We start from the raw sequence: 27,628 nt of genomic DNA on the forward strand, positions 1-27,628 counted from the left end.
GGGACAATTTTATGATGCTTTGGAAGATAGTTTTTTTTTTCTTATACTGAAAATGAAAAGTAGTTGTTTCTATATGGACTCAGTCTTTGGAATTTGTATATTTATACATTTCAGTGAACCCTCAGCCATTCCTTCTGTATTGTAATTCAATTTCTCTTTTAAAATTCCTTCCCCACTTCTAGGACCTGCAGTTGCTGAACTCCACAATGGCTTCTATTGGAAAGTCTGTGACTGAGACCATTATTTATTTAGGAGCAATGAGCAATTCTTATATAAATGCAATAAAATCATTATGCTCAAACTATGAGAGAGAATTTTAAGGATAATTTAAGAAATCAGTCTTAGCTTGTTTCTATACACAGATGGTATTATTTATTTTCAAAGGAAACCCGCGAGGATTCCCCTGGTGTGCAAGATGTGCCTGAATACTTTTGATCAGCTTCCTGCTCACTTCAAGAGGGCGTGTATGAAGCACGCCATGGCAGAAGAGATCAGGTGGCCTCTCAACAGGCGAGGGAGGACATGATGAATCACCTGAAGAACGGGGTCATCGTGGATTACCACAGAATAGAGATCAAAGGACACTTTGTGGGCTTGAAATACAAAGAAAATCATGTTCTATGGGACAAGATAAATACAAAACTTAAGCTTTTATTTTAATTAGATTTATTTATAAAGCATAAGCAATCATTTATTACATTAATATATGTGAAAATAACATTTTAGTATCATACGTTTAGTATATTTAGTCCCTAATGCTGAAAGAAATGATCATAGAACATGACATCTAACCTTACCTGCTGTGTTTTTAATCCCTATTGCTCAATGCACGGTGAAAGCATTGCATACATATGTCTGACAATGAGGAATGGGCCCCTGAGACAGTCATTTGCCTGTTTCACAAATGATCGTATTTTACTAGAGATTCTGTTTGGGATTCAGATGTGCATTCGGACAGCAATCCCTTTCAAGAAATGATACGTTCTGGATGAGGTCAAAGGTGCTGGAACACTGTATTTAGGATGTGTTTGCAGAGACTGTGTGTCTCCTGCTTCAACGCAGTGAGAAATAGATGTGCTCCTGTAATTCATTGGTACATGCCCAGGGCAGTAAGCAGTCTGAGGATTTATTTCCAGACGGCATAGAGCAGTGAAGCAGTGAAGTAGTGCAACACACTGGATCATTATATTATTAGAATCTATTCTACTTAAATTATTACATTATACACAATTTGAGTTCATTTTAAAAAGTAAAAGGTAATGAAAGGAATGCATTTTCGTAAGAAAGATAATACCGATATGCATGTGATAATCTTCCTTATATCATGTAGTGCGTCATTTGGACACTTTGTGGGATTGAAATACAAAGAAAATCATGTTCTATGGTACAAGATAAATACAAAACTTAAGATTTTATTTTAATTAGATTTGTTTATAAAGCATAAGCAATCATTTATTATATTAATATATGTGTGTAGCGGCGAGGCTTATTAATAAGGCAGAATTAAGTGTTCTGAGCCTTCCCAAATGAGGCCCCATTTCTCTGTTCATCTCTGTGGTGCAGCCACAGAGAGACTATTCATGCAGGGTGATTTAAGGTCCTAGGACAGCTCCCAAAGGGGGATGCACTTAGCTAAGCCTGGCTATCATGATCAATGGTCATCCATTGGCGCCTATCTGTCTAGGGAGTGCCAGTTGGACATCTGGACTGCATTACTAAGTGTCAGGACTAAGTGACTCATATCTCACCTTGATCAATCAATCAGGGACTGGTAGGGCCGAGTAACCCACGTGGGACTCTGATGCCCATGGAACTTTCAGCCAATCAATGAGCTGAAGTTCCTCCAGGTAAAAACAGGCAACACAGAGAGCCTGTGAGATTCAGTAAGATTCAGAAGGGAGGATTCAGAGGATTCTGTGGACAATTCTAAAGGGAATTCAAAGGAGAATTCCAGGGCAGGGCGGCCCAGGAGCAGAAGGCTCCCAAGGGCAGGACATTCTCGCAGCGCGCCTCCTGACCATCCTGAGACTCAGCCCGGACAACCACGGAACGGCCAGTGTGTCCGAGTGCCAGAACTTTCCTTTGTTCTAAGAGTCTAGAGCGGAGGTTGCCAGAGAATAACCAGAGGATCCACCCGAGGTTAGCACCAGCAGCAGGCCTCGTGAACAGGTCGGAACTGTGGACAGCTGAATCACTATTCAGAACTAGCTCTTCATCAGAAACGAACCGGTCCTCTTCCTGACTTGCTGGGACCCACAGTCATCTTTTCTCCTGTGCACAAACTTTGCTAGTTAAAGCCCACAGTGAGCATCAGCAGCGCAGCGTCGCAAGCCGCACAGCACAGCCTGGCACGGAGCCAGAGAGCGCGGATTGGACAGCAACAGCCTGCAACTGTTTCTTTGTGCCCGCAGGAAGATCTGAATCCCCAAAGATTGGATGAGTATTCAACTTCAATGCATTACAGCTCGAGAATTCAATTGTTATCCCAACCAGTTGATATCAATTTAATTCCTAAGAGTTATGTACTTGTTTGAGTATCTAATGTAGAAGTTATAACCAAGTTCATTAACGAAACGGTCTTAATGAATGATATACTGAACGTATGTCCTCTTGATATGTGTAACACTTCGTAACTGACTGAATATATATCTTTTGTATTCTGATAACCCTCTCGATAAGATCTGTTAGGTTTACATGCATATTTTATGTATTAATAGATGTATCCTCGTGTATTAGTACCTGTGTGTGCGCGTTGTTTGAGTTATGTCACATGGTTGGATTCTAAAGCCATCAAAAGAATCAACTTTGTGATTTATTGCTACAATTAATAATTGTCTCAGTAAATGCCCAAACCCTACAGAACTGGTGCCTTCAGAGAGCCACTACATTTAATTTTGCTATGGCAACATTACATATTTGGCGTCCCTGAGCCGGTTTTCTTACATGTGAAAATAACATTATAGCATCATATTATTACATACAGGTCTCTAGCTTCAACACAGTGATATATATATATACTCAGTGATTTATTGGTACATGACCAGGTCAATAATCAGAATGAGGATTTATTTCCAGACGGGCTACAGGTAGTGTTGTGCAATACTTCAACACACTGGATCGCAGATTTAGACCCCCTGCACTCTTACTCCTTAAAAACCAAAGAAATGAAGATATGTAGCAATCACATTGCAACAGGGCTGACAGTGACTTAATGCTTATACTAGTGGACTTCTGGTACCTTTAGGGTACGGTGTTCCCAGAAGGGCTCTCAAACCCCGCATTTCAGATGCCTAGCTGTTTCGCTGATGTGTTGCACCTCAGAATCACTTTTAAACCTTACCTCTGGTATCTTTAATCCCTATTGCTCAACGCATGGTGAAAGTATTGCATAAATGTGTCTGAAAATGAGCAATGGGCACCTGAGAGACTCATTTGCCTGTTTCACAAATGATCATATTTGACTAGAGATTCTGTTTGGGATTCAGTTGTGCATTCTGACAGCAATCGCTTTCAAAAAACGATACATTCTGGATGAGGTCAAGGTGCAGGAACACTGTATTTAGGATGTGTTTGCACTTATTCTGTGTCTCTAGCTTCAACACAGCGATATATGTATATGCTCACTGATTTTTTGGTACATGCCCAGGGCAATAATCATTATGAGGATTTATTTCCTGATGTGCTAGGGGTAGTGTTGTGAAATACTTCAACACACTGGATCGCAGGTTTAAACCGCCTGCACTCTTACTCCTTAAAAACCAACAAATGCAGATATGTAGCAATCATATTGTAGCTGACACTCATTTGCCTGTTTCACAAATGATCATATTTTACTAGAGATTCTGTTTGGGATCCGGATGTGCATTCTGACAGCAATCTTCTTATCGCGGCTTTGCCCTTCTTGCCTCTTTGGACAATATCTCCATCTTGTGGTCGTTATTGGTAATGTCTAGACAACATCTCCATCTTGTGGTCGTTGTTGGTAATGTCTTCTTATGCCCTTTTTTATTTTAATTCTCTATTAGTTCATTCTAGAATCTCTACAATGGAGATGAAAACATCAGTTTTATAGCAGACAATATGACATTATTTATAGTCCAATTAGAAACTTATTACCCTGTTTTTAACATAATAACAAATTAAAATTGATTAAAACTAAGTTTGGAACACCAGGGAACATAACAAATGATTTTTAGGAAAACCATGAGGTTCTCTGTGTCCAATGCCTGCAAGGGGAGAAAGCTAGAATCCTTTGATTTTTTCAAAATTTGAAAATAAACATCATATAACAACAGCTTTCATTCCTAGGAGTGAAAAATAACAATTTTTGAAGACATAGTAGTTTCTAAAACACTACAATAAAGTTAAAAACATCAGTTTTATATTACATTATTTTTAGTGAAATTAGTCATTTTTTGCACTATTTTTAATAAAATATCTAATTAAAAGTGATTAAAATTAAGTTTGGAACAACAAGAAACACAAAAAAAAAAGATTTTTAGGAAAACCATGAGGTCCTCTGTGCCCGATGCCTGCAAGGGGAGAAAGCTAGAATCCTAAAAAAAAGTTATCAATTCTAGAGCCTAAGAGGAAAACAAGACAAATGTATATCTCCAAATAATTTTATGTGCTTCAGAAGAGCCCAGGAAAGTTTTTTGCATACATGAAACCACGCCCGTTTGCACATAAGCAGACATGGTTGCACACACGACTGCATGAAAGCACACGTGCATGCGAAGTCATCCTGTTGAGCATTTGAAAAGCCGCACCACGCCGCACTTGAAATAGCTCTTAAATTAGTGGTAGACGCAGGAATCGCCTTTTTATTTACGCTCTTACCAACGCGATGGAAAGCAAAACAAAGCAAAGCAGAGCAAAACAAAACGAACAAACGAAAACCCTCACGTCCCGCACTTGCATATAACGCCGTTACGTGCCCAAGCGGTATTGTACGTCATCCTAGCACTGCACCCCGGGGCGTAAGGTATATGGGAACGAGCACACGCCACGAATCGTCTCGAATCACTCCCTACAGCTGTAAGGCGCCTTGAAGCGTGCACCCCCAACATTCTTCTTTGCGCATCTGTGAAAGGTAAACTCTTAAGCAAACTCTGAACCAGCTCTAAGGAAACTAATCTGATTAGACGTTACTTTGACTCATCTTTTTACTCTCAGTGCTGGATTGCTCAAACTCCAGCTAGGGTTAGGTTTAACATTCCCACGCTACTTAGACACTTTGTTTACGCTCAGTGCTGGATTTTGGGAACTTCAGGACGAGTGGGAATTTTCTCCTATCTGTCAATTCTGTTTTGTTTTGGAGACTCTTGGCTGCCTATATTGTACAGTGCAGCGTGAAGGAAACATTTTCCAAAACTGTGTCAGCTCAAAAGTTGTAAGAAAACCTCTCCAGCTGCTTTACCTCTCTTCATTTTTGTCATTTAATGTGACAATCGATGTATAACTGGAGCCTCACATATGCAAATGGTGAGGCTCCAGTTCGACACCACTTTACAGTATATGACAAAAGCATGGCAGACTGTGCCGGACCAGCTGGTAACTTCCGCTTATTTTGACCATATTAAACATTGGAAATCTTCCCACTTGCATTTGTGACACTTGATTTTGGCTCCACCTAAGACACTCTTAAATCTTCAAACACTTTTCTCTTCTCCCGCAACACTCTTGTCTGTCGGCACTGTGTGGCAGCGTTGCAGGACAACCCATCTCACCACGGAAAGGAACCTAACAGCTTTGGTAAGAGAGGAGAAAAGGACATGGCCCGTACGGGGCTCGAACCCGCGACCTTGGCGCTATTAGCACCACGCTCTAACCAACTGAGCTAACCGGCCTCATGACAGTGTCCCTCTCTGTGCTGCAAAAAATCGAACTCAGGGAATTTCTTTTGTCCTCCTTTGAATAGAAAGCCGTGTAATTCAGTGTACGGGCTTTCTCATGCAGTTTCATGGTTTCACAGCATTATTCAGCTGATTTTAAATGTACCTAAAGGAGAAACATTATTGAAGACCATCAATTACCAAGAGCTTTTGTCAAAGGTTTTGGTGGTCATTTTTAATGACCACAGAGCACTATGACCTCGGTTTTACATCTCATCCAAAAGACAGCGCCCTTTTACAACACAGCTTCTCCGTCACTATATTGGGAGATTGGGACCCGCACAGACCTCAGGGTGAGCGCCTCCCCGCTGGCCCCATTAACACCACTTCCAGCTGGAAGCTTTGTTTTTCCCTGTAGCTCACCCTCATCCAGGTACTGACCTGGCTCACACCTGCTTAGCTTCAGTGGGTTTTCAGTTGCGAGTTGCAAAAGTTGGGATGCAAGTGATGGAGCCGTTCGCTGCAAAAGCCACTGCATTGGCCAGGAATCGAAACCAAGCCTCCTGCGTGGCAGGCGAGAGTTCTAACAATGAACCACCAATGCTCAATGCCTGTACCTTCAAAAAAGACGCTTTTTTGGTGCTGTGTGCAAAAAGCGTCGACATCTACTTCCAGCTGCAAAATGCCATCCGCGGACGCTGTGAATTTATTTAGACACCGCTCAGAATCCCCTGTAAGATTCTCCTTCAATTCCGTTTTGCAGTGCTTTAGCTCTTTCAAAAGGCTTCGCTTTGCTAGTCACAATCCAAGGCTTGTGACAGCATTTGAAAACACTTGCCACTGCGTTGGCCGGGAATCGAACCCGGGTCAACTGCTTGGAAAGTAGCTATGCTCACCACCAACACATGCCCAGGGGAGCCGTCCAGGACACCACCAGAGAATGCTCACGATTTCAGAAGCTGTCTCCGGGACGTGCTGATTCCACACATACTGAATAAATCATGTTATTGTTAGTTGCTGTAGCTAGACGTTCAAATGAGTTTCATGGCCAGATGGACTGTTTCCTCAAGTGGTATAGTATTGCAGTAAGACAGCACGATGCCTGCAAGACTATGTCACGCTAAACGCCACAGATTGTGTTTGTCCGTTCGTGTCAGTCGTCCTGCAGCCACGGGAAGTGGGACACAAACATGCTGCAATGCTTTCAAGACATTAGGATTTGTTTGTGCAACATCCGAGAAGAGTACTTGTGGCTTGAATGTGACTGAGCAAGGTGTTTAAAGACAGAGACTGAAAACTGTTAAAGGATGAGTCAAAGTAACGTCTAATCGGATTAGTTTCCTTAGAGCTGGTTCAGAGTTTGCTCAAGAGTTTACCTTTCACAGATGCGCAAAGAAGAATGTTGGGGGTGCACGCTTCAAGGCGCCTTACAGCTGTAGGGAGTGATTTCAGACGATTCGTGGCGTGTGCTCATTCCCATATACCGTACGCCCCGGGGTGCAGTGCTAGGATGACGTACAATACCGCTTGGGCACGTAACGGCGTTATATGCAAGTGCGGGACGTGAGGGTTTTGCGTTTGTTCGTTTTGTTTTGCTCTGCTTTGCTTTGTTTTGCTTTCCATCGCGTTGGTAAGAGCATAAATAAAAAGGCGATTCCTGTGTCGACCACTAATGTAAGAGCTATTTCAAGTGCGCCGTAGTGCGGCTTTTCAAATGCTTAACAGGATGATTTTGCATGCACGCGTGCTTTCATGCAGTCGTGTGTGCAACCATGTCTGCTTACGTGCAAACGGGCGTGGTTTCATGTATGCAAAAAACTTTCCTGGGCTCTTCTGAAGCACATAAAATTATTTGGAGATATACATTTGTCTTATTTTCCTCTTAGGCTCTAGAATTGATAACTTTTTTTTCATTTTTGGCATTTTTCATCATTTTCCAGAAAGTGGTTGCAAGCCCGATATCATGCGAAGAAACTTCAGGATTCGGGGATCAGTCAATGGATTTTCTTCAAAGTTGGATTTTTGCACTCTGTGGACCAAGAGATGTTGTTCTATAATGTTTTTTTTTTTTCAAATTTAAAAATATCATTTTTTCATGGAGCTTTGAATGGGATGGATTCACCCTCCTTTAGCTAGGACAGAGCTCCAGGAGCCTGGGTAGGATTCTAGCTTTCTCCCCTTGCAGGCACCTGGCACAGAAGACAATATTTTTTTTCCTTAAAATCTTTTTTTTTGTGTTCCTTGTTGTTCCAAACTTAATTTTAATCACTTTTAATTAGAGATTTTATTAAATATAGTGCAATAAATGACTAATTTCACAAAAATTAATGTAATATAAAACGGATGTTTTCAACTTTATTGTAGTGTTTTAGAAACTAATATGTCTTCAAAAATGGTTGTTTTTCACTCCTATGAATGAAAACTGTTGTTATATGATGTTTTTTTTTTCAAATTTTAAATGATCATTTTTTCATGGAGCTTTGAAGGGGATGGATTCACCCTCCTTTAGCCAGGACAGAGCTCCAGGAGCCTGGGTAGGATTCTAGCTTTCTCCCCTTGCAGGCACCTGGCACAGAAGACATCATTTTTTTCCTTAAAATCTTTTTTTTTTTGTGTTCCTTGTTGCTCCAAACTTAATTCTATTCACTTTTAATTAGAGATTATATTAAAAATAGTGCAATAAATGACTAATTTCACTAAAAATACTAAAAGTAATATAAAACGGATGTTTTTAACTTTATTGTAGTGTTTTAGAAACTAATATGTCTTCAAAAATTGTTATTTTTCACTCCTAGGAATGAAAGCTGTTGTTATATGATGTTTATTTTCAAATTTTGAAAAAGCAAAGGATTTTAGCTTTCTCCCCTTGCAGGCATCGGACACAGAGAACCTCATGGTTTTCCTAAAAATCATTTTTTATGTTCCCTGGTGTTCCAAACTTAGTTTTAATCAATTTTAATTTGTTATGTTACAAACAGGGTAATAAAGTCTTAATTGGACTATAACTAATGTCATATTGTCTGCTACAAAACTGATATTTTCAGCTCTATTGTAGAGATTCTAGAATCAACTAATAAAGAATTGAAATAAAAAAAGGGCATAAGCAGACATTACCAACAACGACCACATGATGGAGATATTGTCTAGACATTACCAACAACGACCACAAGATGGAGATATTGTCTAGACATTACCAACAACGACCACAAGATGGAGATATTTTCCAAAGAGGCAAGAGGGGCAAAGCTGCGATAAGGTAAAATCATTTTTTGAAAGAGATTGTTGTCAGAATGCACATCCGTATCCCAAACAGAATCTCTAGTAAAATATGATCATTTGTGAAACAGGCAAATGAGTGTCAGCTACAATATGATTGCTACATATCTGCATTTGTTGGTATTTAAGGAGTAAGAGTGCAGGTTTAAACCTGCGATCCAGTGTGTTGAAGAATGTCACAACACTACCTCTAGCACATATGGAAATAAATCCTCATAATGATTATTGCCCTGGGCATGTACCAAAAAATCAGTGAGCATATATATATATATCACTGGGTTGAAGCTAGAAACACAGAATAACTGCAAACACATCCTAAATACAGTGTTCCAGCACCTTTGACCTCATCCAGAACGTATCATTTCTTGAAAGGGATTGCTGTCCGAATGCACATCTGAATCCCAAACAGAATCTCTAGTAAAATACGATCATTTGTGAAACAGGCAAATGACTGTCTCAGGGGCCCATTTCTCATTGTCAGACACATGTATGCAATGCTTTCACTGTGCATTGAGCAATAGGGATCAAAAACACCGCAGGTAAGGTTAGAAGTCATGTTCTATGATCATTTCTTTCAGCATTAGGGACTAAATATACTAAACGTATGATGCTAAAATGTTATTTTTACATATATTAATGTAATAAATGATTGCTTATGCTTTATAAACAAATCTAATTATAATAAAAGCTTAAGTTTTGTATTTATCTTGTACCATAGAACATGATTTTCTTTGTATTTCAAGCCCACAAAGTGTCCAAATGATGCACCTTTGACCTCATCCAGAACGTATCATTTCTTGAAAGGGATTGCTGTCCGAATGCACATCTGAATCCCAAACAGAATCTCTAGTAAAATACGATCATTTGTGAAACAGGCAAATGACTGTCTCAGGGGCCCATTTCTCATTGTCAGACACATGTATGCAATGCTTTCACTGTGCATTGAGCAATAGGGATCAAAAACAGAATGGAAACAGACATGGAAACCAACAAGGATGGGATTTGAACCCATCACAATGGATTAGCAATCCATCGTCTTAACCACTCGGCCACCTCGTTAACAAAACTGGGCTGTCCCAACTGGGTTGGCGCGCTCCAGATGATCTTTTTCTTTTTTTTCCCTCGTACTCGAGGGTCATTTTCCTGTTCCACATGCGATTTCAACATTTTCCTTGGGAGATGTCAAGCCAGCAAGCCACTGCTGTGGTTCAGTGGCCAGCGTGGAGTTCAGTGGCCCTGTTGTACACAGAAAGCACATTGAGCTCCTTGGACATGAAAAGTTCCAGATAAAAGCCATTTGTCATCCTTTCTCTTGGTGTCGATGTTGCTATTGTATGTAAAGGTGGCAACTTGCTCAGCGAGCAGGCGGAGCACACACCGAATGCAGATGTGTCTGAGTGGTGTGTCCAAGTGGCTGCAAAAGGACAGCACTCCCAGGGCGCTGTGGCTTAGTTGGTTAAAGCGCCTGTCTAGTAAACAGGAGGCCCTGGGTCTGAATCCCAGTGGATAACCGCCTACGGCTAGACTTAATTAAATGCAAGTATTCATTTCCTGTCTTTAACACGACTTGTTTTTCTTAAAATGGATGCAACTTGCAAAACATGAAATACAAACCTTGCTAATCAGCGCTAGCAGCTGGCAAAAAAAAAGAAGTCAGCAATGTTTTTTTTCTTTAACCTTAACCCTGCTAATGGAGAAGAGTTAAACGACCGAGTCTATGCAGCTTAAACGGTGCGCACGTCGGGATCTTAGCTGAAAGGGTGGTAAATCACGCTCACCCCAGTCCTTAATCTTTTAAAGAGGATACAAAATTGAACCTAGTCGCCACATCACATACATCCTGTTCAATGATAAAAAGGTAACATCTATCCTCGCTCCAGAGTAAATCTCACGTTGAGGGCATATTTTTTTTCACTTTACCGTGAATCGGGCTCGGCTGCACAGAGGAGAGAGCAGAGCAATGAGGTCACGGGGACAGGGGAGTCACACGCTGGCTGTTTGAACACGCGGAAGATCACTGAGGGATCCACAGTATATGGACCCTCCGTGCGCAATCAGTCCGCACTCCGGACTCTGAATCCTGCCATCCGAGTTAAGATCTCGGCAGAACCTGAAGCGCAGTTCCTTCTTAAAACGTAATCTGGTGAGCATTTCTAGAATCGTACTTGTATAGATGCAGCCTTTAATGTGTTGCTAGGTTAAAATTGATGACTTCTTGTATTTCAGTAGGCAACTGCCCTCTTGATTTTGGATTTAATTTCTTTATTACAGTGGCGCTTTTATGAAGCCAAGGGACCAGGGAGCTGCCCCAGTACTGGGATGGCCAGTTCGAAATCATAGAAACTATTGTCAATTCCAGTCCCATGTCAGTGCGAGCAGGGATTTTGACATCTTGTTTTGCTATGTTCTGCACCAACAGGCAGGTGGCTCGGCCATTCCGTTCCAGTCTGGGGGTACAACAGACTGCTAGGTTCAGTCTGATAAACTGAGCTGATGGTTGGAAGAAAACCATCTCAGCGTCTATTCTCTGTCCCTTCTTTAGGACAAGGCGTACCGGAAACCCTGCTGTTGACGCAGGAACGATCAGGTCTGATTCGTTTACTACCTGGCAGGCCTGAGGAATCGTCTGACCTGACCGAATGTTCTCGGGGTCACCGCTTAGAGAGTGGGCATCTGGGTCCACCCGTTTCCACAGCACACTGTTTACTGTGTCCAGCTGGGCGCCCAGTCGAACCAATAGGTCTGCACCAATGCAGACCGAATGGGTCAGCTGAGGTGCTACCTGGAAGTAGTGAGCAAACTTCCTTTTTCCGATGGAGATGGAAGCTACACAGCTTCCTTTGCTCCAAATGGACCTATGAGGTGGGGGTGCCCACCACAGAACCTGTGACTGCGTCACCAGGGTCACCTGACAGCTTCGCGACAGGTCCTCGAACAGACCTTCACTGATTATGGACTTCTCAGAGCTGAGGCTAAGAATTACATCATCAACCTGCACTTCTGCCACCTGGACCCCCTCCCACCACCATGGGGTGGTAGTCCTGGACCCCCTGAGGTACCAGGGTGCACAGAAAGGACTCCCATTCATTACCGGACAGGGAGATCCACTCTTCTTCAGGGATGAAAAGGGGGTGTGCTTTACCTGGCGGGTCAAGCAGCTGCTCGGAGCACTGCTCCTGTAGTTGGGAGACCGTGGGAGTGCTGGCCTGGGCAGGACTTCCCTGTAGTTTTGGAAAGCAAGAAGAGACATTTATTCTCGTCCAGAGGAACCAGGAGGAACCTCCAACTCAGCTATAGTGTTCAGTGGGCACTGTGTGATCACAGCATAAGCACTGAATCCTCCTTTTTGCTGTGCAACAGGCTTAGGGTTTTTGACCTGAGCCCACAATTTTCCACGCTGGCAGTCCACCAGAGGCTCCAGCCTGTCAAGCAGGTCTTGGCCAATGAGTAGTGGCTCTGTTTTTAACCTAGAGATGTAAACAGGATGCACCACGTTCATTGGCCCGAACCTAAGTGCCACCCACACTCGGTGTGTGATCCTGGCATGATCCTGGGTATAGCTGGAAATATCTATCTTACACGGTTCTACCTTAAGTCTGATGCCTTTTCCTTTCGCTACTCGTTTGAGCTCGCTGAGTAGATCGGCTGACATCAAACTAATTTCAGACCCAGTGTCAATCAGTGCTTCTCTATCTAAGACGTTTTCAAGAGAAACCTTGATATAAATACGCCTTGCTTTGCCTTTCTGGCTGAGATTCCCTAAGAATTGTTGGAAGCCTGCCTTTTCTTTGACTTCAGGGGCGGGGTCAGCGCCCAACTCAGAGTCACAGCCTTCTTCCAGGCAGGAACCCTCCCACCCAATCAGATAGACTGAGGGAGGGGCTTGGGACGGATCCCCGCCTCCTCCAGTGAGAAGGGGCGTGGTCCCCCTAAGCTCATTCACACTTCCGGCATTCGGTGCGGAAGGTTTACCCTGTCCTGATCTCTCAGGCAGGGCTTGTTCAAGCCTGGCCAGGCGGGCTGCAGTCGACTCCCTTCGTCCAGTCTTATGATAGGCTCTGCCTGAGCCCTTGCCTTCCCCGTAGCGCTCACGGCGGCTCTGACGCTTAGTGCGGTCCTGCCTGCCTATTTTGCGCCGGGGCTTAGCGAGCTCAGGAACCTCAGCTGCCTCGAGCTGAGGCGAGTCGTCAACCCTGCTGGCTTTAGTGGCGAACACGGCCGTTTTAGCAGGTTTTCGCTCTGAGGAAGCAGAGACTTCAGCTCCCCAGGCTTTTTGAGCCAACCTTCTAATGTCAGACATTTTCATCGCTGTGTGTGCATCACAATCATTTTCCTGACTGAGGGATGCAGATTAGCAATGAATAAACCTTTGAAATTCACGTTCTCTTCGCAACCCTCGTCATTCCGCCCTGTAAAATAAGTGCGCCTAAGCCTCTGATAATAGTCGCGAGGGGCTTCAGCTTTTTCGTGCTTAATATGGTGCACAGCAGCCACGGCAGCTATGGGATCGATAAAAGCCGAAAATTCTCCGATCATTGCCTGACACAGCTCCTCAAAGCTATTACAGACCTCCGGTCCTTGTCTAGACATCCACTCGTGGACCGCTCGGCTGGTAGTTTTCCTTACTTACATAGCCTTTTCCTGTTCGGACGCTTCGGGCATAAACTGCAAAGTATATCTCAGCTCATCGATGTAGGTCTCCACATTATTCCCTGACACTGACGGGTCAAACCTTTCTACATCTTTGGCTAACTGCCTCAGGGAGTGGAGGTTAATTTTTACGGTTTCTCCGCGGGCAGGGAGACGGCCGTGATCAGGAGCAGGGGGTCTATGCCTGAATTGACTCGCCCTTGCGTTTCGCGCAGGACTCGGCGATCTCCCCCATGCCGATCCGACCACAGACCCTGGCCGGGAGAAACCTCCTCCCGGCGCGCTGGTTGAGCGCTCCGGGCTGCTAGGTGGGCTGGCATGCAAGTGGGATCTAGTCTATTTTGCTTCCAGTACGGCAGCATCTGACTCCTTTTGCCTTTCCTGGCTGAGCTCATTTAAACTCTCAATTTCTTTTTCTTTTTCATTCGAGCTCGCTTCCAGGTCTCTCCTAGCTACCTCAGCCGCAGTTTCTCTAGCAGACAAGTCATCTAATTTACCTAAAACTTCCCTGAGTCAGTCTTCACTTTCCTCATTTTTCACTCTCTTTTCTCTGATTATATCCAACAACTCAACTCGCTCCGCCTTATATCTTTCTAGCGTTCCCTGAAGCTTTTGAAACTTTGTCAGCTCAGACAAAGACAGTTCCAGCTGTTTAGCTAGATTTAAGGTGAAACTTGATAGGACCAGAACTGCGTTCACAGACACTCCTGTGTTAAGCTGGTTCGCTACCTTAGCTACTAAATCTACTTGCAGCTTCTCAATATCATCAAAGTTCAACTTTTCGATACCACTCCAGTAACCAGGATTGTCGTCGCTAGAAATAGTACTTATAAGCGACTCCACTTCAGACATTTTAGCAGCCATTGTCATTACGTCAGAGAAACTTTAAGAGTATTACTTTTTTTTTTCTTTTTCCAAAATACAGTATGGAATCTAGACACCCGAGCAGATGGATTTCCAATCAGCACACGTTACACTAAACGCTAGAAAACAGGGGGATTTCTTTACGCAGTTATCAGCACACCCGGTATTCGCGTATAGAAGCCGCGGTGCTGTGCTGAACTTCAGTTATTCTGTGCGACTGATTCTCATTTCATTCTAAACTCGCCCACCCAGGGACGCCATTAAATGTAATGGTTTGATGGGTTTACTGAGACAATTATTAATTGTAGCAGTAATCACAAGGTTGTTCGTTGGGGCTTTTAGAAAATCAATCGTCAGAACAACTAACAACGCACACACAGGGGTTCAATACACTAGATACATTTATTAATATAAATTGTGCACCAAACATATACTAGTCTGCCTGGATACGAGTGGCAGACCTTACTGTGAGGGTTATCAATATACAAGGTATATAATCCCGAAGAGATGCAAACACAAAGAGATACACAACAGAGAATATATGTCAATATATATCGTTCGGTTACCAAATCGCTAATCAGTGTTATTACCCACTGTTACTCTAAACTCGGAAGTAAATACATTACTCATGAATTAAATTGATAACAACTTGTGTTGAGGTACAATTGAATTCTCGAGACGCAATGTAGAACATGGGGTTTACTTATCCACTGTGTATGGATTTGGAATTTCCCGGCACGAACACCAAACCAGCTGACAGGCTCTGTTGCAGCCTCTGTTCCAGCAGTTGTCCAATGGGCGTTGTCCCGGCGTCCTCTGGCTACCGGCCAACCAGTCAAGGTGCAGCTCGGAGTAGGACGGGCGGAGGAATCTGACTGCGGCGCGCAGGGCAGTCGTTGCTCCGAGGGGATCTACCAGCAGTCCGGCTGGCTGGTAGAAAGTCTCTATGCACAGAGTGTGACCGCGAGTCCTCACCAGTCACTCTTGTGCCTGGGAAGAAGCTGGTTCGTTCCCGGTCCAGCACTGCTTCTGAATAAGCTATTCAGGTTGTCGACGAGGGACCAGCTGTAGGGTCCAACTGTCCAACACAAACACAATCTGTAGCGTTTAGCGTGACATAGTCTTGCAGGCATTGTGCTGTCTCACTGCAATACTATACCGCTGGAGGAAACAGTCCATCTGGCCATGAAACTCATTTGAACGTCTAGCTACAGCAACTAACAATATCATGATTTATTCAGGATTTGTGGAATCAACACGTCCCGGAGACAGCTTCCGAAATCGTGAGCATTCTCTGGTGGTGTCCTGCAGGGCTTTTGCGGGTGTGCGTTGGTGGTATAGTGGTGAGCATAGCTGCCTTCCAAGCAGTTGACCCGGGTTCGATTCCCGGCCAACGCAGTGGCGATTGGTTTTAAATGCTGTCATGAGCCTTGGATTGTGACTAGCAAAGCGAAGCCTTTTGAAAGAGCTAAAGCACTGCAAAACGGAAGTGAAGGAGAATCTTACAGGGGATTCTGAGCGGTGTCTGCATACACGCAGTCCGATACGGGTGCTGAAAGCTTGAGCTACTCTCAATGTCATGCTGCCTTTCCCCGGAGTAAATCTGTTACATTGAAAGAATGCTTCTGGCAGGTTCAAAAAGGGACCCTTGTTAATTGGAGAAATCAATGATTTCGAATGAATTCTGTATGCGTTAAAAGACAGCTATACACAGAAAACATGCAGGACACTGCTCATGATGTTTCCAGAGCCGAAACACAGTGCGTTTTCCCAAGCCATCTGACAAAGCCCGCCCACTGAAAACTGCAGCAGATCGTGTAAAGACGTTCAACTTTGTAACTACTGCACGCACAGGAAGCAGAATAAATTCCTCTTTTCCGGTTTTATTTATGCGAACCATAAATAAACCAAATAAACCAAGTTGCAAGAGGCCCGCACCCACAGCACAAATTGCGCAGCCTAGGCCACCTCCTCGCCCTGCACGCCACCGCCTCCTGCTGGGCCCACTCTTTCGCACACTCACACGCCACACTAACACTCAAAAGTGTGGGCAAAACAAGAAAACGAGCGCACCGTTTCCTACACATCTGCAGTCACCGTTGCGCATTCGCAGCATGTCCCGGGATGCAATTCGGCCTCATTTGCATAACTCCAGACCGGCAGATCGCCACGCAAGCTCGCGACGTGCGCCTGCCACACACCGAACAAACCTTTTCAGCAATTTCCAAAAAACGGGCCTGCTCGCCTGCCCACAAGGCTCCGTCTCTTACCTGCTCTCCAGAGCCTGCTGCCTTCTGTGCTTTTCTCTCGGCACCGCTGCAGCGCACACAACTCCTGCAGCGGGAGGGGGGGAGAAAGTTCCCGCGCTCCGCCGCAGGGAAGGCTCGCTCCGTGCGCACACGTCCTTTCGATGCCAGTCGATGCATTAGCTGCGTCGGGGCTCCGGGGTGTCGCACCTCACCTCACCTCACCTCGCACTGCCCCCTCCTTGAATGTCTGCCGCTGGGCATGCCCCCCTCTCCTCCGCCTTATCTTATCGCGTGTGAGCACCGACAATGGCCACAATGCTGGGGAATGGCACCTGTAAATTAATTCTCTTCTCTTGCAGCCTGAGATCATGTCCTTCTTTTGGCTCCCTCCAGTTCTGATAAAAAATCTCACTCTTAGATTTGTTAATTTTTGCGGATGAAGCCAAAGAGAAACGATCACAGCACTGCAGAGCTCTGCTAATTGAGGCATTGTCAGAGAGGAGCAGGGTGACGTCATCCATGTATAGAGATGTCTCTACCTCTCCTCCCCCACTTCCAGGCACTGGTATCCCATTAATGGCCTGATCCTGGCGCAAGGCACAGGCTAAGGGCTCCATAGCCAAAACGAATAACAAGGGGGATAATGGGCAGGCCTGCCTCACCTCTGAACAGACTTCAAAGGGGCGTGATCTATTGCCATTTACAATTACTCTGCTGTTGCTACCTGTGTACAGCAGGTTAATCCACTTTCTCATGATGGGGCCAAAATTCATGTGCTCAAGTACCAATGTTAAGTACTGCCGGTTTAGGCGGTCAAAGGCCTTTTCTAGGTCTACACCTAAAATGCACAGAGGGAGGGAGCGATCCTCTGAGTACAGACAGACATCCCTCAACAAGGCCAGGTTGTCAAATTTTGTAGGCGCAGGAAAAGGGCTTTGGACAGGATCTTAGTGTCCACGCCTAACAGGCTGAGGGGTCTCCAGTTCTTTATGTCATTCTTTGCTCCTTTCTTAAACAAGAGAGAGATAGTGCCTTCTCTTAAGGAGTCAGGCAGCAATTCTGTCTTATAGCTTTCCTCGAATAGGAGCAGTAGCGGATCCTGAAGCAGATCCCAAAAGGTGCAATAAAATTCTTTAGGGAGCCCGTCAGCACCCGGAGTTTTCCCCTTCTGTAAGCTCTCCATAGCCTGTCTCAGCTCTTCTACTGTCAAATCCCTCTCAAGTACTTCCCTATCTTCTTCACTCAAAACGTTTTCTAGCTTTGAGGTAAAAAAATGAATTTCTTCATCCTTTACCTCTGTAGATCTGTACAGTCTTGAGTAGAAGGCCTTGGTGCAGGAGAGGATAGCACTCGGCTCTGTTCTCTCTCGTCCCTCCTCATCAACTACACTTTCCATGACAGACTTGGAGCCTACCACTTTCCTGAAAAAGAAGCGAGTACACTTCTCATTTTCTTCCAAGAACTGCACTCTGCTTCTTAACAGCACTCCTCGACTACTTTCTTCGGCTATGCTCCGGATGTCCTTTTTTAAAAGGGTGATATCCTCGAGCACATCGAAGCCACTGTGCAGCATCGTGTAGAGACGCTGCAGCTGCCTCTGTTTCCTGGCTAGCACTCCTCTCCGTCTGGCAGCAGCCATCCTTCCCTCAGCCATGAAAAAGGCCTTTGTCCTCATCTTCACCTCCTCCCACCACTCTCCTACTGACCCGTACAGACACTGCAAGGACAGCCACTGTGATAGTTTCTCCTTGTAGCGGGATACTACCCCCTCGTTCTCTAGCAGCTTAGAGTTGAGTTTCCAGAGGCCTGGGCCAAAGACAGTCCCGCCCTGGAGTTCCACTCTACACCCTAAAGCCTGATGATCTGAGAAGAAGACAGGCTGAAGAGTGACCCCAACAACTTTCACTCTCTCTGAGACAAAGCAATAGTCAATTCTGGAGCTGCTATTCCTCCCTGACCATGTATATCCTGCTGTTGTGGGATATATACATCTATATGTGTCTGAGAGTTTAAAGTCTTGAACTAAGTTTTGCAGGGCCAGTGAGCTGGAATCCAATTTTATCGGAGAGCTAGACTGCCTGTCTGTGTGCTCTAAGATACAATTAAAATCCCCTCCCACTATCACGTCTGTGCTACTTAACAATAAGGGAGAGAGTTCCTTGAGTAGCTCCACCCTTCCTCCCACGTCAGTAGGACAATACACATTGATTAGCCGCAGGTTAACGGTCCCCCATTCCACATCCACACACAGCAACCTGCCATCTATGACCCTCTGAATACTTTTCAATTTGAAAGCCCATCCTTTGAAAAGAATGGCCACGCCAGAGGCTCTGTTGTTATTGTCCCCTGACCAAACAGAAGGCCCTTTATCCCACCTATCTTCAAAGCTTTTATACCTCTCTTGATAGGCTAAAGCACACTCCTGCAACATCAACACATCTCCCTCTCTCTGCTGGAGGTAATCAAAGACACACTGGCATTTAACTCTGTCATTGATACCTCTGGTGTTAAGAGAAATTATGTTTAGAGCCATATTACATAAGAAAGTGGAACCAGTCTTTACAAAACACATTTCTCTTCGGTCTCACCTGTTACCTTCTCTTTTTCTTTTTCTTCTTACCAATTTCCTGCCAGCCATCCTCTGAATGAGCCTTCATCAGGGTGGCAGCAGTAAAAGCGTTCACGGAGTCCATTTCAAGGAAGGGGGTAGAGGGAGGGGTGGAGGGGTTCCAGCTGTCCCCATCGCCATGCTCTCCTTCCTCCTCGCTCGGGGAGAAAACAGAGTCATTTTTCCTTTTCCTCAAGTCCAGCTCCTGGGAGCACCGAGGGGAAAGGGGTGCAGCTGATGCACCAGTCTCCTCTTCCCCCTCACCCACCAGCTGTTGCAGATCCTCCGTGATGGACTGGATGGAGGAGAGGAGGGCATCTGTAGCACTTGCAGAGTCTAAGAAAAGCAGCTCCGCTGAATCCTGGGTATCGTCGCTGGACCCGCTCCACCGGGGGGCCCCACACTGGCCCTCGTTCTGAGGAGCAGGAGTGGGGGAGGGGTCCTCGCTGTTCTCGGGGGTTTTCAAACCCTCGTGCTTGTCTGGTGCAGTCTGCGGTTGTGGGAGCGTAGTGGATTTCTCTTCCACCGGCCCCGGAGCCACAGCAGGACTGATCCTGGCTGGAGGCTGAGAGTCTTTGTCCAACAAGGGTTCTTTGTTTGACTTGTTGTTTGCTTTGGCTTTTCGGGCCGGTTTGGCTGAAACAAGCACTGCCTCATCCTTTCTCATTTTGAGTTTATTGGCGTAGGCTTGAGGGCAGTGTCCTTCCGAACCACATAAATTGCACTTTGGCAGCATTGAACAGTCAGAGGCTAAATGTCCCTGTTTGCCACAGGTCTTGCAGCATTTCACAGTGCAGGACGATGCCAGGTGTCCCACATCACCACAGCGCCGACACACCTTTGGTTGTCCCACATAAAAAACATAGCCATTGCAGGCGCCCAGCCGGATTGTAGAGGGCAGGTGCCTTAAGCCTCCATTTACATTGTCCGGTAGCAAGCGAACCTCGAATTTCCTTGCTCCTGTTTTTATACCGTCAACATCTCTAACCTCAGTTCCATGGTGGACGGTGCAGTACTGCTTAAGCCAGGTGTGAATGTCCTCCGTCTTTGCCAGTTCCGAGAACATAACAACATGCACCATTTTCCTCTCTCTCTGTGTCAGAGGCTGCAAGTTGATCTTCTCAAGGGCAGGAACTTTCCCTCTTTTTGCCTCAAACACATCCACACATTGTTCAAACAGAGAATAGGTAGCAAAAACAACCTCAAATGCTTTCTGACCTGGGAGAGCGAAGATGAAATACAAGTGCCGAGGTTCAAAGCCAAGTTCCTTCTGTAACACTTTTCTGCTGAACTGCATACGATCCATGAAGAGGTCATCCAAAAGCTCAAAACGTACAGCATTCTTGCGGGATCCAAAGGTTGCCATCTCAAACTGCAAAACAAACACTGCTTCCAGAAAACAAGAAAACAATCCAACTACTCCAACTACAGGCTGATCAAGGTATCTCCCCTGCCAGGTAAGCCGAGAGCTGCAGGCGATGAGCCCGGAGCTGAACGGGCCCCACTGGCTCGTTTGTAAGGCCAGGTGCATTGCCAACCACGACCGGCAGGGCAGAGGCTTTGAAGGCGGCCTGGGCTCCTGCAGCTGTGCTGCCACGCACTCTGGTTTCTCTTCATCTCGTACAAATCTTTTGCCTTTTACTAAAGATTTCCATGGAGAGGAGCATGAATGAGTTCCATACAATTTTTGTGCTTCCCTGCCTTCGGGTGGGGCGCAGCTGGGCTGGTCAAAGAGAGAAAAAAAATCGCTCACAATCGCTCTTATTATGGCGACTGTGGCCGTCTGCTCTGTGAGTCCTCGGTCTCTGCCTGTCTGATTGGCGCTCTTTTCTTTGGGGGGCGGGAAGTGTCCGGCCGCAAATATGAAGCGTTACAGCAACGACATGCCATGAGACGATTGATAACGATTTCCATAGGATCCCCGCGGTTGCCTGGCAACCGTCAGCTTTGCGCAGTGGCAGTATCGTAGCCTGTGAGGTTTAGCCGAGGCGCGATTATTGCTAGTTGAAAACTTTTCCCAATACCCCGCTTCCGCCGGTTTGCAATACAATCGGCGAAAACAATTTTCGACAGTCTCGTCAGAGACTGAGCAAGGTGTTTAAAGACAGATTTTGTCATGGTAACATCATGGTAGAAAGAAACAAGCTTCTTACGTCTCAACAGAAACGCTCTTTAGCTCTTTCAGCGTTATGCAGAGAACAGCGTCTGTCGAGATCACTTTTGAGTCAGCGCGAAACGCCGTGTGCTGTCAGTTTGATTTCATATTGCTCGTAGGGCGCCCGGCTTTTGTCTGTCAAACGTTAGGTTGCGCTTCTTCATGCTGCATCGTCGGCATGAGTGGAGCTTTTTAATTGTCTGTACTTGTCTTACTGCGCCCCATAAGAAATCGTTTGTCCCCGTTCAAAAGAGATTGTGCGATGTCCTGCAGCGTTCGCAAAGCAAACCTTTGACAGTTTGAAAAGAGGAATTTATTCTGCTTCCTGTGCGTGCAGTAGTTACAAAGTTGAACGTCTTTACACGATCTGCTGCAGTTTTCAGTGGGCGGGCTTTGTCAGATGGCTTGGAAAAACGCACTGTGTTTCGGCTCGGGAAACATCATGAGCAGTGTCCTGCATGTTTTCTGTGTATAGCTGTCTTTTAACGCATACAGAATTCATTCGAAATCATTGATTTCTCCAATTAACAAGGGACCTCCCTTTTTGAACCTGCGAGAAGCATTCTTTCAATGTAACAGATTTACTCCGAGGAAAGGCAGCATGACATTGAGAGTAGCTCAAGCTTTCAGCACCCGTATCGGGCTGCGTGTATGCAGACACCGCTCAGAATCCCCTGTAAGATTCTCCCTCACTTCCGTTGTGCAGTGCTTTACCTCTTTCAAAAGGCTTCACTGTCCTAGTCACATTCCAAGGCTCATCGAACCCGGGCTGTTTCCACCAGCGGTATAGTATTGCAGTGAGACAGCACGATGCCTGCAAGACTATGTCACGCTAAACGCCACAAATTGTGTTTGTCCGTTCGTGTCAGTCGTCCTGCAGCCACGGGAAGTGGGACACAAACATGCTGCAATGCTTTCAAGACGTTAGGATTTGTTTATGCAACATCCGAGAAGAGTACTTGTGGCTCGAATGTGAACTGTACGTGCCCGCCCCCTTTCCTCTGTAGTGCATGAGTTCCTCACGGCATGCCCTTCGTCATTGTTCTGTCATCTTGTATTTAAAGGGTTGTATTTCTGCTGCTGAAAAGAATCAACGGGTTCCTTTGTTCCCAACGGAGCCCTTGTCTGTCATGAAATTCTTCAAAACCTCAAGCTAGAAGAAGAAGACAACAAATATGAAGCGTTACCGCAACGACATGCCATGAGACGATCGATAACGATTTCCATAGGATCCCCGCGGTTGCCTGGCAACCGTCAGCTTTGCGCAGTGGCAGTATCGTAGCCTGTGAGGTTTAGCCGAGGCGCAATTATTGCTAGTTGAAAACTTTTCCCAATACCCCGCTTCCGCCGGTTTGCAATACAATCGTCGAAAGCAATTTTTGACAGTCTCGTCAGTGCGTGACATAGTCTTGCAGGCATCGTGCTGTCTAACTGCAATACTATACCGCTGGAGGAAACAGCCCGGGTTCAATGAGCCTTGGAATGTGACTAGGAAAGTGAAGCCTTTTGAAAGAGGTAATGTCGACGCTTTTTTAACAGAGCACCAAAAAAACGTCTTTTTTGAAGGCCTGGGCACTGAGCATTGTTGGTTCAGTGGTAGAATTCTCGCTTCTCACGCGGGAGGCTCTGGTTCGATTCCCAGCCAAAGCAGTGGCTTTTGCAGCGAGCGGCTCCATCACTTGCATCCCCTTGCAACTCGCAACTGAAAACCCACTGAAGCTAAGCAGGTGTGAGCCAGGTCAGTACCCGGATGAGGGTAAGCTACAGGGAAAAACAAAGTTTCCAGCTGGAAGCGGTGTTAATGGTGCCGGCGGGGGGGCGCTCACCCTGAGGTCTGTGCGGGTCCCAATGCCCCAGCATAGTGACGGAGACGCTGTGTTGTAAAAGGGCGCTGTCTCTTGGATGAGATGTAAAACCGAGGTCACAGCGCTCTGTGGTCATTAAAAATGACCACCAAAACCTTTGACAAAAGCTCTTGGTAATTGATGGTCTTCAATAATGCTTCTCCTTTAGGTACATTTTAAATCAGCTGAAAAATGCTGTGAAATGGGGGGTCACTTCACGCCAGTGTAGGATTTGGGTTACAAGAACTATAAAACTGCATGAGAAAGCCCGTACACTGAATTACACGGCTTTCAATTCAAAGGAGGGCAAAAGAAATTCCCTGAGTTCGATTTTTTGCAGCACAGAGAGGATTGCTGTCGTGAGGCTGGTTAGCTCAGTTGGTTAGAGCTAATAACACCAAGGTTGTGGGTTCGAGTCCCGTACGGGCCAGGTCCTTTTCTCCTCTCTTACAAAAGCTGTTAGGTTCCTTTCCGTGGTGAGATGGGTTGTCATGCAACGCTGCTACATAGTGCCGACAGACAATTAAATTACAAAAATGAAGAGAGTTAAAGCAGCTGGAAAGATTTTCTTACAACTTTTGAGCTGACACAGTTTTGGAAAATGTTTTCTTCACGCTGCACTGTACCACATAGGCAGCCAAGAGTCTCCAAAACAAAACAGAATTGACAGTCATATAATGTCCATTAACCCCGGTTTTAAACACAGCATCATGTCTGCCATCATAAGAATATGAGTCCAATATTTTAGAATATAGTCAGAATGTCTTCTAACCTTACCTGTGGTGTCTTTAATCCCTATTGCTCAATGCATGATGTACGTACTGCATACATGTGTCTTGAGAATGAGGAATGGGCCCCTGAGACATTTACCTGTTTCACAAATGATCGTATTTTACTAGAGATTCTGTTTGGGATTCAGATGTGCATCTGGACAGCAATTCCTTTCAAGAAATGATACCTTCTGGATGAGGTCAAAGGTGCTGGAACACTGTATTTAGGATGTATTTGCAGTGATTGTGTCTCCTGCTTCAACGCAGTGATATATAGATGTGCTCCTGTAATTTATTGGTACATGCCCAGGGCAGTAAGTTGTCTGAGGATTTATTTCCAGACGGCATAGAGCAGTGAAGCAGTGAAGTAGTGCAACACACTGGATCATTATATTATTAGAATCTATTCTGCTTAAATTATTACATTATACACAACTTGAGCTCTCAGCACCGTACTGAGCCCAGGTGTTTTTCTAAAGCTGTCAGGTGCAGTTCATTTACATGAAGGAAATCTCTTACTGGGTACGATTACAATGCAGTAAGTAGCACAGACTACTTAGGGAGTAGGCTGATGTGTTTAAAAACAACCAGCGCCAGACAGGAGTCGAACCTCCAAACTCTTAATCCATAGTCAGACACATTATCCATTGCACCACTGGCCCTCCTGTGACACTGCAAGGCTGTAACCCAGTGAGCTTAGCACTGCAACTAGTAAAATATTACCCCCGGTCCATTCTTTTCCAAAAGTGAGAAACACCTGTTTTCTACATTTTGTCTGTTTTAAAACCATATCTCTTTAAACCAAACCAAGAGTTTGTCTTTTGCACTGATATTCTGATTCATTTCGATTTCAAAGAAAAAAAAAACATTACCTTCCAAAGCATCATAAAATTGTCCCTTCCTCCAGACTCTACTTCTCTCTTGTAGTAGTACAGCAGACCTTTCCAGGTGAGCAGATCACAGAGTCCGAAATGAGCTTCCTCCATCAAGCAAAGTACCTGAACTTGACTCTGTCATCATAAAAGCGCCCCTGTAATAAAGAAATTAAATTCGAAATCAAGAGGGCAGTTGCCTACTGAAGTTCAAGAAGTCATAAATTTTAACCTAGCAACATATTAAAGGCTGCATCTATACAATTACGATTCTAGAAATGCTCACCAGATTACGTTTTAAGAAAGAACTGCGCCTCAGGTTCCGCCGAGATCTTAACTCGGATGGCAGGATTCAGAGTCTGGAGTGTGGAATGATGGCGCACGGAGGGTCCACATACTGTGGATCCCTCAGTGATCTTCCGCGTGTTCAAACCGCCAGCGTGTGACTCCCCTATCCCCCTGACCTCATTGCTCTGCTCTCGCCTCTGTGCAGCTGAGCCCGACTCATGGTAAAGTGGAAAAAAATATGCCCTCAACGTGAGATTTACTCTGGAGTGAGGATAGTTGTTACCTTCTTATCGTTGAAATGGATGTATGTGATGTGGCGACTAGGTTCTTCTCCATTAGCAGGCTTAAGGTTAAAGAAAAAAACATTGCTGACTTCTTTTTTTTTTGCCAGCCGCGAGCGCTGATTAGCGAGGTTTGTATTTCATGTTTTGCAAGTTGCATCCATTTTAAGAAAAACAAGTCGTTCAAGACAGGAAATGAATACTTGCATTTAATTAAGTCTAGACGTATGCGGTTGTCCATAATGACCAGTTCTGTTCGAGAACACAGAACAAAAAAAGGCACCGCTGGGATTCGGACCCAGGATTTTCTGTTTACTAGACAGGCGCTTTAACCAACTAAGCCACAGCGCCCCGGGAGTGCTGTCCTTTTGCAGCCACTTGGACACACCACTCAGACACATCTGCATTCGGTGTGTGCTCCGCCTGCTCGCTGAGCAAGTTGCCACCTTTACATACAATAGCAACATCGACACCAAGAGAAAGGATGACAAATGGCTTTTATCTGGAACTTTTCATGTCCAAGGAGCTCAATGTGCTTTCTGTGTACAACAGGGCCACTGAACTCCACACTGGCCACTGAACCACAGCAGTGGCTTGCTGGCTTGACATCTCCCAAGGAAAATGTTGAAATCGCATGTGGAACAGGAAAATGACCCTCGAGTATGAGGGAAAAAAAAGAAAAAGATCAACTGGAGTGCGCCAACCCATGTCAGGACAGCCCAGTTTCCTAGACGAGGTGGCCGAGTGGTTAAGGCGATGGACTGCTAATCCGTTGTGCTTTACACACATGGGGTTGAATCCCATCCTTGTTGCTCTCCATGTCTGACACGTTTGCCTGTTCGGTGTTGGCCCTCCTGTTCTTTGCTCCGGTACTAGAGCCGTACATTTTCTAGCGGTGGCTGAACATGGTATAGTAGGCTAACGTCGGTATCGAGCAGTGACAGTAACAGTATTTACATGCCGCTGCTGCCAAGTGGCTCTGGGTTGAGACCGCCTTTTCACTTACTTGCAACGCAAACGGAGAAAGCGATTTTTGACAGTCTCTCGAGAGACTGCACTAGGTGTTTAGGGATAGACTTTGTCAGTTCCCCCTGGGATGATGGCCTCTCAAATAGTTTGTGATTCCTCTAGACGTTTATACAGTAGAAGCCTGCTTCGTGGCTTAAATCCAAGCTAATGTAACGAGTTAGAGGTCTGATGCAGAACTGCGAATTCAATGAATGGGAACAGTACAGTACATTGCACTGTATGTGTGAGGAAAGCTGCCCCCTTCTGTCCCTTGTCGACCGAACAGAGGACTGTAAAGGATACCGCCAAGAAACTTTAGGATGCTGGTTGGAATACAGCTCCAAAGGAGCCCCTTTGGGTGTTATGTCATCAAAAAGTAAAAACAGCGAATCTCCCTTTGATCAAAAGCGCAACAGAACTGTTTTCCGTGGAGCAGGTTTCAGACCCGTAGACCTGTTTTATTCGTAGGGCAGGGCGCATTCCCAAACCCGAATCTCCTGTTTTAGAAATGGTTTGGGCGGCGTGAAGTGAAAATAAGAAATGGGCTCCAGATGCACATGGAAGCAATCAAGTGTTTGATCCGAGCTGTTTCAAAGACTGCTCAAGAGCTTTCCTTTCACAGAGGCGCAACGATTAATGATGGGGGTGCACCCTTCAATGCGCCTTACGACTCTAGGGAGTGATTGAGACGTACGTAGCGTGTGCTCATTTCCCTCTATTCCCCGTGTTGCAGTGGTAGGATGACATAAATTCCTGCTTCGACACGTAACGGCATTATAATCAAGTGCAGGAGCTGAGGGCTTTAGTTTTGTTTCGTTTTCCATGGCGTTTGTAAGCGCGCAAATCAAAGGCAATTCCTGCGTCTAACAGGAATGTAAATGCTTTGGAAAGTGCAGTGTGGTGCAGCTTGTAAAATCCTTGTCCACATT

The 27,628-nt window shown here is 45.2% G+C and overlaps 5 non-coding genes across 5 annotated transcripts; 4 read left to right on the forward strand and 1 right to left on the reverse strand.

The window, feature by feature from the left end:
- Positions 1-5,775: 5,775 nt before the first annotated feature.
- trnai-aau (transfer RNA isoleucine (anticodon AAU)) lies at positions 5,776-5,849 on the reverse strand. Its single transcript has one exon. It is a non-coding gene; the product is annotated as a tRNA-Ile (tRNA).
- A 10,101-nt stretch (positions 5,850-15,950) lies between these two features.
- On the forward strand, positions 15,951-16,022 carry trnag-ucc (transfer RNA glycine (anticodon UCC)). Its single transcript has one exon. It is a non-coding gene; the product is annotated as a tRNA-Gly (tRNA).
- Positions 16,023-21,078: 5,056 nt separating this feature from the next.
- LOC148631866 (U5 spliceosomal RNA) lies at positions 21,079-21,195 on the forward strand. Its single transcript, XR_015934548.1, has one exon. It is a non-coding gene; the product is annotated as a U5 spliceosomal RNA (small nuclear RNA).
- Positions 21,196-21,424: 229 nt separating this feature from the next.
- LOC148631867 (U4 spliceosomal RNA) lies at positions 21,425-21,566 on the forward strand. Its single transcript, XR_015934576.1, has one exon. It is a non-coding gene; the product is annotated as a U4 spliceosomal RNA (small nuclear RNA).
- A 1,326-nt stretch (positions 21,567-22,892) lies between these two features.
- Positions 22,893-23,034, forward strand: LOC148631868 (U4 spliceosomal RNA). The gene has a single exon (XR_015934578.1). It is a non-coding gene; the product is annotated as a U4 spliceosomal RNA (small nuclear RNA).
- Positions 23,035-27,628: the final 4,594 nt, after the last annotated feature.

Source organism: Lepisosteus platostomus, unplaced genomic scaffold (assembly GCF_059453375.1).
Source record: "Lepisosteus platostomus isolate fLepPlt1 unplaced genomic scaffold, fLepPlt1.hap1 Scaffold_73_H1, whole genome shotgun sequence".
Classification (NCBI taxonomy): Eukaryota; Metazoa; Chordata; class Actinopteri; order Semionotiformes; family Lepisosteidae; genus Lepisosteus; species Lepisosteus platostomus.